The sequence below is a fragment of the Fringilla coelebs genome, assembly GCF_963513975.1.
Source record: "Fringilla coelebs genome assembly, chromosome: 2".
NCBI lineage: Eukaryota > Metazoa > Chordata > Aves > Passeriformes > Fringillidae > Fringilla > Fringilla coelebs.
This window is the reverse complement of record NC_140029.1, coordinates 67,280,478-67,296,963: the sequence shown is the minus strand read 5'-3', so window position 1 is coordinate 67,296,963 and position 16,486 is coordinate 67,280,478. Positions and strand designations below refer to the sequence as shown.

General features: G+C 40.3%; 1 protein-coding gene across 2 annotated transcripts in view; it reads right to left on the bottom strand.

Annotated features, from left to right (window-relative positions):
- The window catches only part of DCLK1 (doublecortin like kinase 1), a gene marked incomplete at both ends in the record, with an annotated part of 221,169 nt that overhangs the window by 167,888 nt on the left and 36,795 nt on the right, over positions 1–16,486 (bottom strand). The window lies entirely within an intron of this gene.

The following is a 16,486-nucleotide window of genomic DNA, read 5'->3' as shown; positions in this document are numbered from 1 at the left end:
TTAAAATGTAGGGCTTAGCACGCAAACACTGAGAATATGAGATAGAAAAAACCCTGAAGTTATCACAATCAAGTCATGCAGAATAGCTTCTCAATGGCCAGCAAGTTTGGAATGTCAACACATATGGAAATGAGACAGAACAGCACCTTTCTTCATGGTATTTAAAATGAAAACTAGCTGGGTTTAATAGGTGAATATCTTTTCTTTGAGACATACAGAGGAAGATGGATAGGATTTATAGACAGTCAGTCATGGAAACTCACTTCACCCCCATGAGAGACTATTAAAAACTAGATGTTACAGCCAAAAGGACAATGTGCTGACAAGCAGCTAAAATCACAAGCTTCACATCCTTGCCTGGGAAGTCAAAGTCAGGGCAGTCACTCTCAGATCCAAAACATGTTAATATATCCCAAAGGTATCGAAAGCAGGACAAAAAATGTCTTTATAGTAAATGGTTTCATAGTTTCTTCCAAGTTACCTTGAATACAAGAAGGCAGTATTAATATTTCTTTTTATTAATATTTGCAGCAAAATAGTATACAGCAGAAGAAATACAGTTTTCAAAATATCCTGACTCACAATGAATGCAACAGGATGTAGATCCTAAATCCTTAGTCTTTCAAAGCCTCACTTTGGCCTTTGGACTCTCACTTTTAATGAGGGCATTTTCAGGCAACTGGACCTGCCTAATACCTGAACTCAGAGAACCAACATAACTAGATACATAAGATAACTTCAATAAGATAACTTCCACCAGAAATGTCCATCTTTCACTGTATGACCCAATCACACTAGCTTTGCTTTAATGCAATTTCACTTCCTTGTATCAGAAATATTAGAATAATTCTGTAGAGCCACTAAAGCAAACACATTCAAAGCAATCAGGAAATCTAAATGTGGAACACACTGCTCTAGAGAATCAAAGCAGCCCTGTCAACTCAGATTGTCCTGAAAATGAGTTCATTATCAGCCGTAGGAGTAAACACAAAGAACAAGTACTCAGTGCAATGTTACTTAATAAAAACAGAAAGCTCCCATCAAATATTGGTAAACTATAAGCATGCTTTTACTGAAGTTTAGATGATAAGCATAGAAAGCATGAATTAGGGCAGAAGTCTTGCAGAGCAAATAAAGATATTCTGGGTGACTTAGGTTTTGTTTCTGTAAAGGCACAAGCAATCAAAGTCAATCTGTCTGCAGAAAGAAGAATAAATCATGAACAACTGCTGGGAGGATGCATTATCATGCTTGATAAGAAAGCCTAACAGTTGTATTCTTATCACTCAAACAGGAGTGACTCAGGCAAAATGCTCTACTTTTGACACTCATTCAATGGGTCTGGCTCCTCCCAGAACCTCCCTTCAGCCTATTTTAAAAGGGAACAGGAGACTCTAGCAGAACTTTGGCCACTACTTAGCACTCAAGGGTTGAGAAACAAACAACATTCAGAAGGTGGGCTTGGTCTGAGATGCTTCACAGAGCAAGCACTTACAAAACCTCTGAACAGTCAGAAGGTTCCCAAGAAAAACAAACAGCACCTCTGCAACACCAGGGAACAACCACCAGAGGTGTTTTTTCTATAAAGAAAGGTGAACTTTCATAAACCCCTCCCCAAGAGCCACCAATGCTCCCCAGCCTGAATGGATTCCTCTGAGAGAGGATTACACATCAAATCCTGCAAATTCTTTTAACTTTCTCCTTAACCTCTTTTTCACCTCCATACCACAGAAATATAATCAGGGCCAGGAGGAATAGTAATCACAGGCTGGGTACAGGCTGGTTGAGTAGCACTACTAAGAAGTCCATTTGAAAAATTTATATGAAATACTTCAATTGAGAGGAGGAGAAAGTACTAATGACTTCCAAGCTGTCCCCAGGAGAATATATATGTGTATTTGAGCTATCAAAAATGAACTCCAACATAGAAACAAACTCAATTTGTAAATGTTTTTCTATCAGCCAAAGGAAGAACTTTGAAATAAGATCAGACAAATACTTAAGTAACTCGGCTTGTTTGATTAGTTTGGTAGATTTTTTGCAATGTCACCGCTCTGTGACAAATGCCAACCCTTTAGAGTGTGACATGGCACCCTGGGAACTGCAACTGAATTACATTAGCAAGAGTGCTGTCCCAGCTAAAGTCCACAAATCCTCAACATAAAGCATTTGTACAATTGCACTCCTGCACTATGAATAACTCGAGTGTGCTACCAACCACAGTGAACAGTATGCCCATTGATTTGGATAACCTGGATGTGTGTCAGGGTAACTAACACCTTTTTGCTGATTTTCAGGAAACAAACATTTTTTCCATTGAAAGCTATTTCTGCAGAATAACAAAAGAAATGGGACATCAGAGATGTCATCTGTTTTCATCTGATACACAGCATTTATAAATATAAATGGACAGCATTTGACTACTAGGCTGACTTTAGGCAATGCAAATTTAATTTCTTCATTGTAATTCCACTACAGGAATACATGTTACTCCTTCTACAAGCAAGTCATCTTTTGTTAATAAAGGTCTCCTTTCACTTTTATTTGTGATTATCAGAAAGATTTATTTTTATTGAGACTGTAATGGCAGTTTCAGCAATAGTGTTTCCATTTCCTACAATGTGTTTTCCAGAGGAAAAGTACACAGACAAACACAGAAACAATGAGGACATATTATAAAACAAGTTCATCACAAGTTTAAAACATCCTCCATAAAGGACTAAAAAAGACTTAAAAAATTAGAGTGATCTAGTGGACACTTCCCCATTCCAAATTGCTTTGAAGGTAGAGTCTTTGCTAACCTCCCCTGCCCACCCCCAGTACTTTAACTGCAATCAAAGACTCAGAAGTGAGGGGTGACATTCATGGACCAGTTCCAGATGCACCTAGAAATCACAATAATGCAGGTGAAAAGTACCCCCTTGGACCCTCTTTAGTTTCCCCACAATGAAAGACTACCGTGCACTAATGTAGCAGTCTGTTGTTCCACCTAAATATCTACTACATATAAAAAAAAAAAAAGACCACATAGTTGCAATAAATTTTTAACTGGAAAACACAAGGAAGGAAAAGCGTGAAGCAAGTTCTAAACTGCAAATACACTATGTTTTGCATGACTTTCTCAAAATTTTTCTGAGACCAAAACTGAACTTAGTTAACATTTTTATGAACATGGCAGGAAAGTCAAATATTGCAGTTTTGTGTCTGATACTGAGCATCACTAAGTTGTTCTACAGTGTTTAGTAAGGAGATATTTGCTACTGCTTCAGAGTGAAGCTACAGGAAATACTAGGTAGCACAAGACACTTTTTATTGCCTCTTCATAAATGCCAAGCAATTGGAACAGTCAAATCTCACCTTGTACTCTAATCCCACAAAGCTGGTTTCATAAATTCCTCATTAAAGGATGCACTGATGCAGTTCTGGTGCATGTTGCAATAAATATGCTGCCTTGTTTAATTCTGGTATCTTACAGGAAAAGCCAGATCATTGAATAATCAGATTTAGGTATCAGCACAGCAGGAGATCTATGTTTTAAACCCATTTAAGGGCTGCAGATACCATATGCCAGCTGACAAAATCATGCAACGTAATTGACTCTAACACTATCCTCTTCTGTTGGGCTCTTGTTTATTGAAAGACAATCTATGAAGCTGTGCTACAAGGACAGCCACAGCTCCTTTTGTCAGTGTCCACTGAACTGACAGGCTCATTAAAATGCCTTTGTACACAATCTGTATGAATCAGTGAAGCTTGGTATTTAACCAGTAGACAGTTTAAACATGTTTGTGGAGAGGTAAGTTAGGGGAGAGGGTGAATGAGAGGAAACCATTTAGTACACAACAATTTCTAGTTCTTTTTGCCAGCAGAGACCGTGTGTAAATTCCTCCACTGCGTGCTCACTCAACACTCGCTGCTAAGATGGGGGTTCCAGTCTTCTGTTTGCTGCCTCTCACTCCCTGCACCAAAAGCAGTTTACTGGGAAGAAAGAAATGCAGAGCCTGCTGCAAGGAGTGATTAGAGGCTGTGCTGTTACAGCTCGAGAAAACAGCCTCAGCCAGGCATAAGGCTAGCTCAGTATGCACAGGGAACCGCAGCCACGCTCCCGACTGCACTGCAGACACACCAGGAGCTTTCATCCATCCCTACAACCCCCTGGAAGCTTACACAGAAAGACTGCTGAGGACACAGCCACAGCTGTGACTGCCACCACTACTGAGCTTTCCAGGCTGTGGATTTCAGTTTGACAAGTAGAAATCTTCAAGTTACTCAGTAAAGGCTTCACAGGAAATGTATCCCCTAAGCTGCTCCAGCCCTCCTGACAAGCAATTACAGCCTCTCACTGCACAGCTCCTGTTTCAACCTGGCTGGCATTAGGAGGGATAAAGAGGAAACAGATTTGATGTTTGGAGGTTTGAGGTGGCTTTATTGGTATGTTTCAGGTTTTTGTTTGCTTGCATTTTTTTTTTTTTTTCCCAATATGGCCATCCAACATCGCTGTGTACTATAGAAATGCTGGTTTCAATTTTTGCACAGACTAGTCTGCTTTAATGGTAATCTGAACAGCCAAGACTCTTTGCATTTCTATAGGTACTTGAGCATTTTTGGGGGGCTGAATGGCACAATCCAAGTAAAAATAATTCACTTTTACAAATCAGAAAATTCTCTCTTCTGTAGCAAGCTAGATTGAAACAGAGAGCTCAAAACATGCAGTTCAAGAAAGCCACATTCCAAAAACATTTCCCCCCCTTCAGCACACACTGTAAGTTCCTCTTACAAATGTTATCCATTTCTATACACAAAATACAGAGCAGGACTTCTTTCCAATTACACCAGCTGATGAGAAATAAGAATAAGACCTTGTCCACCTATGAGTTAATATACACCACTTTACTCATTTTATTTATTATCACTGCATTTAAATGAACCAATTTCCTTACACCACTGTAATGAAATATTTATGGCATGAATGGAAAGAAGAAAAAGCTACCATTCTAAATTCACCTTCTGCAAGTGGTGAACATTCTCTTTTTAACATGGCTGTTGAGATAGTTAAACCAATACATATCACCAGCTATCATGGAAAACTATGACAAGCAATAAATTACAAGTAATTCCATCTCCTTGACTATATTAAGTCAATAGTTCTTTAAGTATCTTCTCACACCAAAGTACACTGGGAGTGTGAACAACTGAATATTAAACCACTCAAACTCATTTCATTGCCTTGCAGTAAGCTGACAGAAGTGATCCACAGTGCATCCTACACAAGTACAACCATGACTTAAAAAAAGCCCCAAACCTTAAAAACACTGGACTGCACTAAACCAAGTGCTGGTAATAGCAGATATGTTTAGGATGAACATTCTCCTTTGCTGGGTGTCTGAGAAAAATCCCACTCAACTGCATCACTAAAAAGTCTGCCTGTGTTCACACATGGAGGCTGAGTACCCTTGTGGCCTTTCAATTTATAAGTACTGGATTTCACTATCTCAGTAAGGGCATTTTCTGAATAAAGACTTCCCTCAGCCCCTCCTCCCCCACCTTTTTAATGCACTTTTATGAATATTACATTGAAAGGACAAATAAAACCCATGATTATACTCAAGATCTACTAAAACTGACAGTAAACAGCAGCCTAGGCAGTACTGTCATGTGAACAAGAACTGCAGACAGACTGTCACAGCCATGGGCCATGTCATGGAAGTTTTCTAGAACTTTGCTCATCCTTGGTGCTCTTGCATTTAGCTTATCTCCAACCTGTCAAACATCTTTTCTGGAGCCTGAAGCCCCATGCAGGGCACATTTCATTTCACTCCATACTTGGTATTTTCTGAGACCCAGCAGTACTGCAAATAACCACTTTGCTTATAAAGCCAGTAGCAATGTTTTCCAACAAGATGTCATTCCCAGTTAGTGTTCAGCTGAAATCAGCTACAACATCAAAACTCTTCGATTCAAACCTGCTTAGCCATCAACCAATTCCCATGTATTTGGTTACTCCTCTCAAATTCACCCTTAGCTTTTACAGTATTAAAAGAGAAAACCCACAATTTTAAATCTCTTCTCTAACATAGCTTTTCTCTTTGATTAAATTGCAGGACAGATCTTAATTAAAAATTCTTCCTGTTTCACAGCATTAATATGAATATGTAGCAAGATCAGAAGATTCTCTGCACCTGGAAACAAACCAGCCCAACCATACACTACACTCGCTTCTGTATCTACTTTGTACAAAGCTTCAACTAGTTAGTGTTTTTACACAATGTTCATAGGAGTGCTAGAAAAGTGTCAAAAGCTTTACTGCAGTCAAGATGTATCAAACTTATTTCTCCCATATCCAGAGGCACATTGCCCTGTCACAGAAAGAAAACAAACTGATTCAAAGTGACTTTTCCAAGTCTATATTGACTGTTGTTTACCCACCCTCACTTTCCTCAAAACACTTGTTAATTGCTTTTTTTTTTCAGCATTTTTCCAGTAACTAACCTGCCTGGCCTGTAGTTCTATACTTTCAACCCCTGATCCCTTTAGAAAAAGGCACTAAGTCAGTCTTTCTGTGGTTTTTCAGGATTTCAGTTATCTTCTGTTCATTCTCAGATAAGGTCCCTAATAGCATCAACCCATTTTAGTCACTTGCCTAAACTTTCTATCCGCTGTAAGAGTATTTAGGAAAGGACCCCAAGCTTTAGCCTCCATGGATGAATGCTAGGCTGTGTTCTGCATCTTAGCCCTTGTGCTTGTCTGCTCACAGCTAATCCTGCTCAGTAAAGTAAAAATGGTGCTTACAACCTCTTTAGCAACATCTGTTGCTAACTTTCTCATCTTTCTGCCTAACAGACAAGGTCTTTCTCTAGTGATTTCCCTTTGCCACTAATATATTTACAGCATGTTTTCTTACTGCAGCTTTGTCAGCCCTTTCTTGTTTTGTACCAAGTCCTTCTGATAATGTCTCTACACACGAGCACCACTCTTTTTTCAGACATGTTCAAAAGCTGACCTAGTACCCCTTTTTTGCATGGCTCCTTCAGTTTCTGACTAATGAATAGCTTGTAATTAGGCAGTAGCAATTATGGCTATCTATTCTTCCCAAAGAAACAGCTTGTACTTGTGCCCTTACAGCATGTCTTTAAGAAACCACTACATCTTCTGTCCTCAGACATTGACAAATTCTTTGATTTTGTTAAGTATGTTTTCGAGGCCATTGCTAAATAGCTACTTTAATCCAATTCACCATCCTCCTCTATCCCTTCCTTTCTTTCAGTCAGAAGCAAATACAGAAGACATTCAATATGAGTTGCTTTCAGCACTGCCCATCAAAAGAAGTGCTGAAATTTTGCTCATCTTTGCATGTTAAAATACTCTTTTCTGGAAGGTGCCAGAGCTGCTGAAGTCCCCCTGAATACTTGGGAACACACATAAATAAGAAATAGTCTACTTGAGGAATCTAAAGAGAACTAGAATCACTTTTTTTTTCTTCATTGTACCTTTAGAGGCTTTTCAACACTGCCCAGTGGATTAAGTAAAGACATCTTCAATACAGAAAGAATTAATCCTCTCAGCTGTCCTTGTTTTCCCTTTAGTACAGTATTTACTCAACACTTGTGTCGTAAAAATTACTGCACTTACTTGACTTGAGGGGCTGACTGGTGATTCTCCTCTGCTTTCATGAGGTCCCCCCTGGAGTACTGCATCCAGATCTGGGGTTACCAGCACAGGAAAGACATGTACCCCCTAGAGCAGGTCCAGAGAAGGGCCACCAAGATTATGAGAGGGAAGAGACACCTCTCCTATGAAGACAGGCTAAGAGAGCTGGAGTTGCTCAGCCTGGAGAAGAGAAGGCTCTGGGGAGACCTCACTGTGGCTTTTCATTACTTAAAGGGGGGGAACAAAGAGGGAGAGAGTTTTTAATCAGGGCCTGTAATGATCAGAAAACAGCAAAAAGCTTTAAAATGAAAGCAGGTAAAGTTTAGATTGGTCACAAGAAGGACGGTTTCATACGATGTGGGTGGCGAGGCACTGGAACAGGTTGCCCAGCGAGGCTGAGGATGCCCCATCCCTGCAAGTGTTCAAGGTCAGGTTGGATGGGGCCCTGAGCAACGTGGTCTAGTAAATGTCCCCGCCCATAGAAGGGAAGCTAGACCAGATATCTTTAAAAGTCCCTTTTAAACAAACAAAAAAACAACAACAAAAAAAAAACCCAACAAAAAAAAATTTATGCGTATGGTAAATACAGTACAACTTGGATTTACACGTATATCAATTTCCTCTTATTTCAAATATATCAACAAAGCAGCATACTCATGTTCTTGATTCCAGGCTAAAACAGGAAGGTATTTGGTCCTTACTGCCACCTAATAAGAATAGCAACACTTAATGTAATATGCTGAAAGCAGAGTATCATATCGGGAGACTTCACCTCACTTCCTTTCAATATAGATCACAAACATCCCTTGATATCAGGGTGTGACTTTTTTTGCATTAAATCAGTGACTGTTTCATGGAGCAGCTGATTAGGATGCCTGCAAAAGAAAATGAAATCCTTGATTTAGCCCTAAATATAGAGTGGCTCTTCAGCTACAAGATTCTGAAAACTCTTCCATGCAATAGTTTCCCAGTTGGAGGAATGGAGAAGAAAAATAAACCTGTAGCTGCATCCAGCTTCAGAGACTGCAAACACAAAAAGTAAGCAAGCTTGTTAAGAGAATATGAAAGGGCCAGATAAAGAATTTCAATCTCTGCAGGCACTGTGGAGATTATGAACAGCAATAACCAGAAAAATCAGGCAGGTATATATTTCCTAATAAATAGAAGCTAAGAAAGGAAACCAGACTGGTTACAACAGCAGTGTAGGAGTGAGGTTACCTTCAAAAAAGCTGAAGTCAAATCCAAATAGAAAAACACAGCTCAACAGATCATAAAATATGGCAAATTAATGTAAAAGCACACCAAGGCAGGCAAAACAAACAAAAGATATGATGAACAACTGGCAGGCACTAATGACAAATCTTTTTTCAAGCATATCAGGAACAGGAAACCTGCCAGAAACTCCAGGAGGCAACTCATCATCAGAGTAGTAAGGAAAATAAAGGCATTACAGAAAATACATCCGGCAGATTCACTGCAGGATGAGACACTGGGGAGCCTCTGTAAAGAGTCTTAACAGAAATATGAACATTGGTATGAATCAAAGATAAATGTTAATGTTTGAACATGAAACACCAGGAAAATAAACAACAGAAGAGGGAATGTAATGATATATCAATGGTATTTGTGGATGGTATCTGGATTAGCAGGTCAACAAACTCCAGTGCATTCACATGCAGTGCTTCCAGATACTCAAATCTGGAAAAGAAGTCTAAGACAAGAGACTGAAATTAATTTTAAATTATGCAAGGGTGAGAAGAGATGAAGGGATTATTCCTACACCTGCTAAACTATGGGTCCACAAGTTGCAAAGTGAACTCAGCAGCTCAAGTCCCTTGTCTTCCACCTCACTGCAAGGAATCCTAGACCAACAACTTAGATAGACACAACTTAACATCTTAGTACCTGAATGCTAAACTGTGTGGACAGAAGAATCTTGGTGACCATGAGTACCCAGGTGCGAGAGTGTGAAATGAAATCCATTTTGTATTAAAATAAAATCGCTTTTCCCTCCCATAAAGTCTGACTGAGTTTTCGTCACACACTCTGATATTGCAACACTATTTCTCAGGATTCCCCTACCAGGAGCCCTCTTTTTAGGGGCCCCCATGGATGCATTTGAAATTGCAATGACTTTGAGGAAGACCAGCAGGAGCCAACAAAACAAACACTACCAGCTCACAGGACCAGATGGCATTCAACCCAGGCATCCCAGAGAAACTCAAGCATGAAATCGGTGAATTACGAACACAACGGTGTGTCACCTCTCAATTAAAACTTGGTAGTAGAGGACTCTGTGGTGGAAAAGGTGACAGACTTTTAAGAGACTGTGGGCAAGACATTAAGCCTGAGATTTGTGCTGTATCTACTAATAAAAACCGCAAGGAAGAATGGAATTAGGAGCTATTCTGCATAAACAATCTTGTTGGGACAAGTCAGCGTGGCTTCTGAAATGGAACACCCCAATTTACATGGCTGCTGGAGCTTTAACACAAACCAGCACAGAAGCCTAATCTAGCTCCTCTACTTCAACAGACTTCCAAGAAATAATTTCAATGTCTCAAGGTAATAAATGAAAAAGGTAAACTAGAAAAATTTTCTCTGTTTGGCTGGGTTAGAATTCATTTTCTCCACAGCATCTAGTATGGGACTATGTTTTGGATTTGTGCTGGGAACAGTGTTGATAACACAGGAATGTTTCAGCTATTGCTGAGCAGTGTTTACACAGAGGCAAGGCCTTTATTGCCTCCCACCCCAGCAGCAAGCAGGCTGAGGGTGCACAGGAAGCTGGAAGGGGACACAGCCAGGACAGGTGACCCCAAGTGGCTAAAGGCACATCCCCTACCATATGGTTTCATGCTCAGCATAGAAAGCTGGGGGGAGGATGACAGCAGGCTGCTGCCCAGGGACTGGCTGGGCATCAGTGTAGTGGTGAACAACTGATTTTATTTGCACCATTTGTCTTTCTTGGGGTTTATTTTCCTTTTTATTCCAATTTATTGCCATTACTACATTTTAATTATTAAACTGTTTACATCTCAACCCACAAGACTTTTACCCTTCCAATTCTTTTCCCCAATTCTACTGGGAGCTAAGAGGAAGGAGAGTGAGTGAGCTGCTCTGCATGCTTAGCTGCCACTTGGGCTTAAACCAGGACAAGGAAACAGATTCTATGAAATTATGAATGCATAGGCCATAAAATGGCAGGTAACATTCACTGTAGTTAAATCAGGCATACAGGAAAAACAATACTAACTTCACAAAGACAACTGTGAGCTTGAGTAAACAATTACCTGTTAAGAGCAAGAACTTGATAGTTATGATGGACAGATGCATGGAAATATCTGTCCCCTGCTCAGCAGAATGTTAAAAAAGGAAACAAAGTGTCAGGAGACATTAGGAAAGAAATTTCAACAAACACCTAATAGAATTTCAGAAGGACGAAGAAGGACACCTTACTCCAGAATAAATGAGCCCTGGTGGATGCTCAGAACTGCTTGAAGGAAAGTTTTCTGAAACTTCCTGCAGCAAGTGCTCTGGTAACCCAGCCTCTCTCTTATAGTCACAATGCAAAAATGGGGCAAAATCTAGCTTTTACCAGATTTCTACTTCCTACCTTCCTCTCTTTCACTACAACCATGAAACTATCAGCAAGACAGCTTCAGAGAAGAATCTGCATTAGCATCATTCCCCAAGTCTTCCCTAGAACAGACACATTTCATAAGAATTGTGATATTGATCTGTCTGTATGCATTTTCCCATCACAAGATAAACAGCGAAAATAATTACATCAACATGTCCTGTGCTCTGACAATTGTTTTTTACTGCAGGTTAACAAATGTAATTAGATGTTTGTAGGCCAGAAAAACTACCAGAAAATCTAATTCTTTTCTTGTCAATTACTCTTTTGAGATGCACAGTCAGAATGAATAAAAACTGAAACCACCCTGCTCGCTTTGATTTTTCCCATTAAAAAATAAAACTTTTCCAGCTTTTTGAACCATGAAAAAAGCACAAGACATCCCTTATCTGCATTCTCTTCTGTTATACTCAGTTTTGAGTGGTCTACTCAAAAACATATCAGAAAAGGTTCTCTATTAAAAAAATTCAGATTACTTTTAAGTACCTAAACCAAAAAGTTCCTATGAACCTCCTATTTGACTGTTAAATCAATACACTCAAAATTCAAATAGCCACAAAAGTGACCTCAAACTTCCTAAGGTTAAAAAAAAAGGAAAAATGCCATGAACCAGATTTCCCAATTTTTTTTCTGAAGCATAATATCAAGCAGCTTAGAAGAAAAAAAAAAAAATAAAGGTTCTCACATAAAGCTGTAAGAGTTCTGAAGCTACATTTTTAAGACAGAGAATGACTAAAACAAAATTAGGGACAGAAAAATCAGAGCTGCCATCACTGCAACTAAACACCTCTGCACAGCCCATTTTTTAAAATTCCTGGGCAAGCAGCATCCTTGGTTTGCTCTTCTTAACCTGTAACTGTGTCACCTCTGCTGGTATGGGTGCACTGACACAGTTGTTATATAACTGCCTCACTACAAAGTGGAATTAAAAAAAAAACCCAAACCCACAAAACAAAACCCAGAGAACAGGAAACCATCAGTTCTCAGACAGAGCTCTTAAGAGGAGCACAACCTATTACGACATTGTTCCTGGCGTGGATTTCCAAGTAGGAGATTGCCAGCCCCTTTCTCCTCCCTGGCCTTCTAACAGCATCCAGCGCCAGGCATGTGCCCCAGCCCTGCAGCCATGCTCTGCCCTGGCCATGGCCCTCCACCACACAAACACTCACATGGACTCTGGTAACCTCAACTCCACACCACAAGGAACAATCCTCTCTGGCAGGTCCAGTTCATCTCACCTTATAAAACACCACAAGCCTTAGAAATGCATGTGCTTTTTCACTATTACAACAGTTTAGACAGTCTTAAAGAGAGGAAGATACAAACATCTGAAGTGAGGCAAATGAATCTCACCTGAAGACAAAAACTCATGGTCATACAAGGCTCCTTCCCTTCCTGTTCTGGGCCAGGCTGCGTCCTCCTTAGGTCTCCAACATATGTAAGTTCTCACCCTGCAGATCCTGAGAGCTGAACTTAAATTCTTAATGAATTCTTTGATGAATACATGCATGTGTAACTTCATAAAAATTCCAGGTCATTAGCCATCACAAAGAATCAAGTCCCAAAGAGAAGCATAAACGCAGAGTCATACCTGGGGCTTTGCTATTTTTGAGTCAATGGTATCCAGCCACCAACCCATGCTTTGGAGTACTTTAAAAATTATCATATAGAAGTAAAAATTAGATACTACATAGGACTTTGAATTCCCCTTTCTTAACTCCCTGACAAACAGAATGGGATTTTTCTTTTTTTGCAACAGAAAAGGGTAAAAGCAACAAAAGGGGAAAACTACCTCCCAACAAAATAGAAACACTCCTTTCCTGGCTGAACATGGGTGCTTCCAACCAGCTGGATCCTTTCAAGCATCAGTAAGAAAGTGATCCTATTCTAAACAAAGGGGCAGAGTTGTATTGTCTCCTCCTTATAAAGGCTCAGTAATCCTACAGATACTGAGGTTTATCTAGCTATGTACTCATAGTCGAGTAAAATCCAGAACTATCCAGTTCTCACCTTTTTCTCCTTTTCACTTCTTTCTTGTCTCAGTCAAACATCATCCAGAGATGTAACTTCTCAACTCCCTCTCATTCACGAGTATCAGTCTTTGAGAAAGTGAAACAGTGGAGGAGTTGAGAGAAGCTACTCCTGAACTTCATTTTTTGACCATTAACTGATCCCTTCCTTTCATCTGTCAAAACCATAATCACCATTTTCCACAGCAGCACTTGCTTTGTAGATAAGCGTTTCCTGCCACCTCTAATTCAGAGGATCCTTTTTCTCCACCCTCTGATACATTAAACAATACCACACATTGCCACTTTAACTTTCCCCTTTCTGATCTATATTCAAAAGAGAATTGTGAATTCTATTCCAAAGGTCAGAAAGAACAGCAGCACTTTTGTTAATTTCTGGTCTGAACAGTCCTTTCCTCCTGCCCAGGACTGCAGGAGCTAGCCTCCTACAGCTAGGTGTGAGGCTGTACCAAAAGCACATCAAAGTTAGTCAGTACCGCATCCTCAATGCCTTTGTTTTTACAGCTGTAAAAAGAACTCTTCTTTCAACTTCAACATCGATACATTTTCTACATCTTTGCAGATACTGTAGGTACTGCTGAGGTTTCAGAGCAGAAGCTGGTGATATTACAGAACAGACACAATATTACATCCTGAACAATTTGCTAAGGGCTATGCCTCAGTGCTCCAGAAATACACTAAGTGAAAACAGCAAAATCACTCTGCATTAGTAGGATGGCTCATCTTATTTAAGAATTCAGCATGGGATCTTCTTTCAACATTTCCCACCCCTTTATGTTTCAATACCACATATACAGACAGTCAGGAGCAGCAAAAGAAAAAATCCCTATGGTTTGCTAGCTCAGGTAACACCCCAAAAAGGCAGCAGCCACTGGAGCTCTGTATTAAAACACTCCTGACCCAGAAGGGCAGCTGCTAATGGGACAAGCAGATGCACCAGCCTTCTCACAGCTGGTATAGAGGGAGAGCAGAAACCCTTAGAGCTGATCTGCCACAGCTGTGTCAATGCCCTTTACTCCAAGAGTTTCTGCTCCAAAGGGAAACTGGGTTTCCCATGACAGCAGAACAGCACATGGCATTCACAAAGTAGCAGTTGACCAAGACTGCCTGAGAATTTACCCTACTCTGATATACATCTAAGCAACTGTTTCATTAATTCGTTTCCCTACCTAAACAATACTAATACCTGAAATCTTTGTCTAGGAAACATCATAGCCTAGCACCACTTTTTGGGCCCCAAAACAAAATCTTTTCTGATCTCCTTAAAAAAGCTCTGTTGAAAAATGAGTTTACTGGAAAATGGAAATAAGAGGTTCTATCTTGTAAGAACTTTTTCTGACCATTACATATGGCACTTGCAGATCTATGCAGTCATCTGTATTGTAACTTGGCTGATGAAACTGCTGGATGTGCTCCAGCCATTCCATCCTCTGGTTCTGTGTTTACTGGTCCTGCCAACCTGAATTTCAATTACACCAAAATACACAAAATGCATTTTTCAGGCTCCTATGTTAACAACAAAGAGATGATTTTTATCTGGCCTTAAAACCCCAATGTGCTGCAGTAACAGTCAGAGGTGATCAAGTGGGATAAAAAGTAAATAATGAAAGCAAACATTCATATGGAGCCTGACATTGTACACCTTTAGTTACTTGTCACTTGAAGCATACCACTGATCCTGCCATCAGCCAGCTCTGCCACACAAGGCAGGCACTTGCTTTCCTGTCCAAGCAGAAAGAACTATTCCAATGGGCTGCAAACTCCCTGAACTTTAAGCAGCACTAAATGCACTCCAGCTAAGGACTTTCCTCAAGGCGTTTCTGTGAAGCTATAAAAGATATATGCTCCTTGTTTATCAGTAAACACAGCTTTATCTGGAGACAAGGTTACAACTATGCCTATCTTCATGTTACTTGCCTGCCACCAAAACACCATCTTCTTAGAATAAGGTTATTTGCTACTCCAGCACAATGTTTTACCCAGTACATCATCTTCATTTCAGAAGCTGAAAAGGTCACTCAGCAGAGAGGTTGCTGAATAGCCTTTATTTGGTTTGGTCCTATAAGCAGTATCTCTAAATTTAAACCCTCTACCCCAGAGGCACACAGTGGCAATGAGATGAATAAGCTGAGAATTTTTTGAAGGCTGATGAAAGGAAACCAAGAAGCTTCTATATAAAAGGCAAACTCCACATGACTTCACTGTACACTGAGCATTACCAGTCACATGGGAACTCCCTCCTCAGAAGCTGTGGTTGAAGGGAATGGAGCTGGAGACACATCTCCTTCCCAGCAGGCACAGTCTGCTTATTCCACATACACAGAGGTGAGCTGTTACATACCACTGTGATTACATAGTGGTATGTAATGCGTCATCAGGACTAAGAGATCAATTAACCTCCTATTCTGACCAGAACCCTGCCATTCCCCTGCCTTTTCTGCCCTTTGTTTCCTCTTTTTTTATAGAAAAACAGTACTACCTCACTTCTATAAATGGAAATGTTCTTCTCCAAAACTTGGCAAGGAATGATATAGCTGGAGTAAAACCCCCCATGCTATGTAGCAGGCTCACACCACCTTGATGTGGGAAGCCTCATTAACTACAGCTCTTACATGAAGAGATTTCTTCATAGGAAAAAACTTCAATGCTCATTTCCCTAAGAAGTTCTTGTAATTCCACAATCTGGAGCACACACTCACCATTTGGTCTGGAATCTACAGCCAAGTTCATGACTTTAGAAATTCTTGTGAAAAGCCTCTTAAATCTGAGCAAACTAACGCAACCCAAGCATATCCACAGATATCTGCTAGGATGTGGTTTCACAAACTGCAGCCAGCACACACCAGTGCTGCTCTCACGTGGCTAGCCTGTGGTCACATACTAGCCTTCCACCTCTGGCCAGCTGTAACACTTTCTCCCCATCTCCCATTTTGTACTGGGATTACTGGTGTTGGGATTCCAGTCAGCCATCTCTGAGTCCTGGCACTGGCCCAGAAGAGGCAAAGGGAAACAACTGCATCTTTTGGCAGCACTGCTAACAGAGCCCCAGCCAAACAGGAAACTGCTTTCCAGGATGGTGCTCTGTGTTGACAGCAAAACTCTGGAGATTTGATCTGGATGAAACATGTTAATTTACCACATGAACTTGAACTGGTGTTAAAAAAAATCC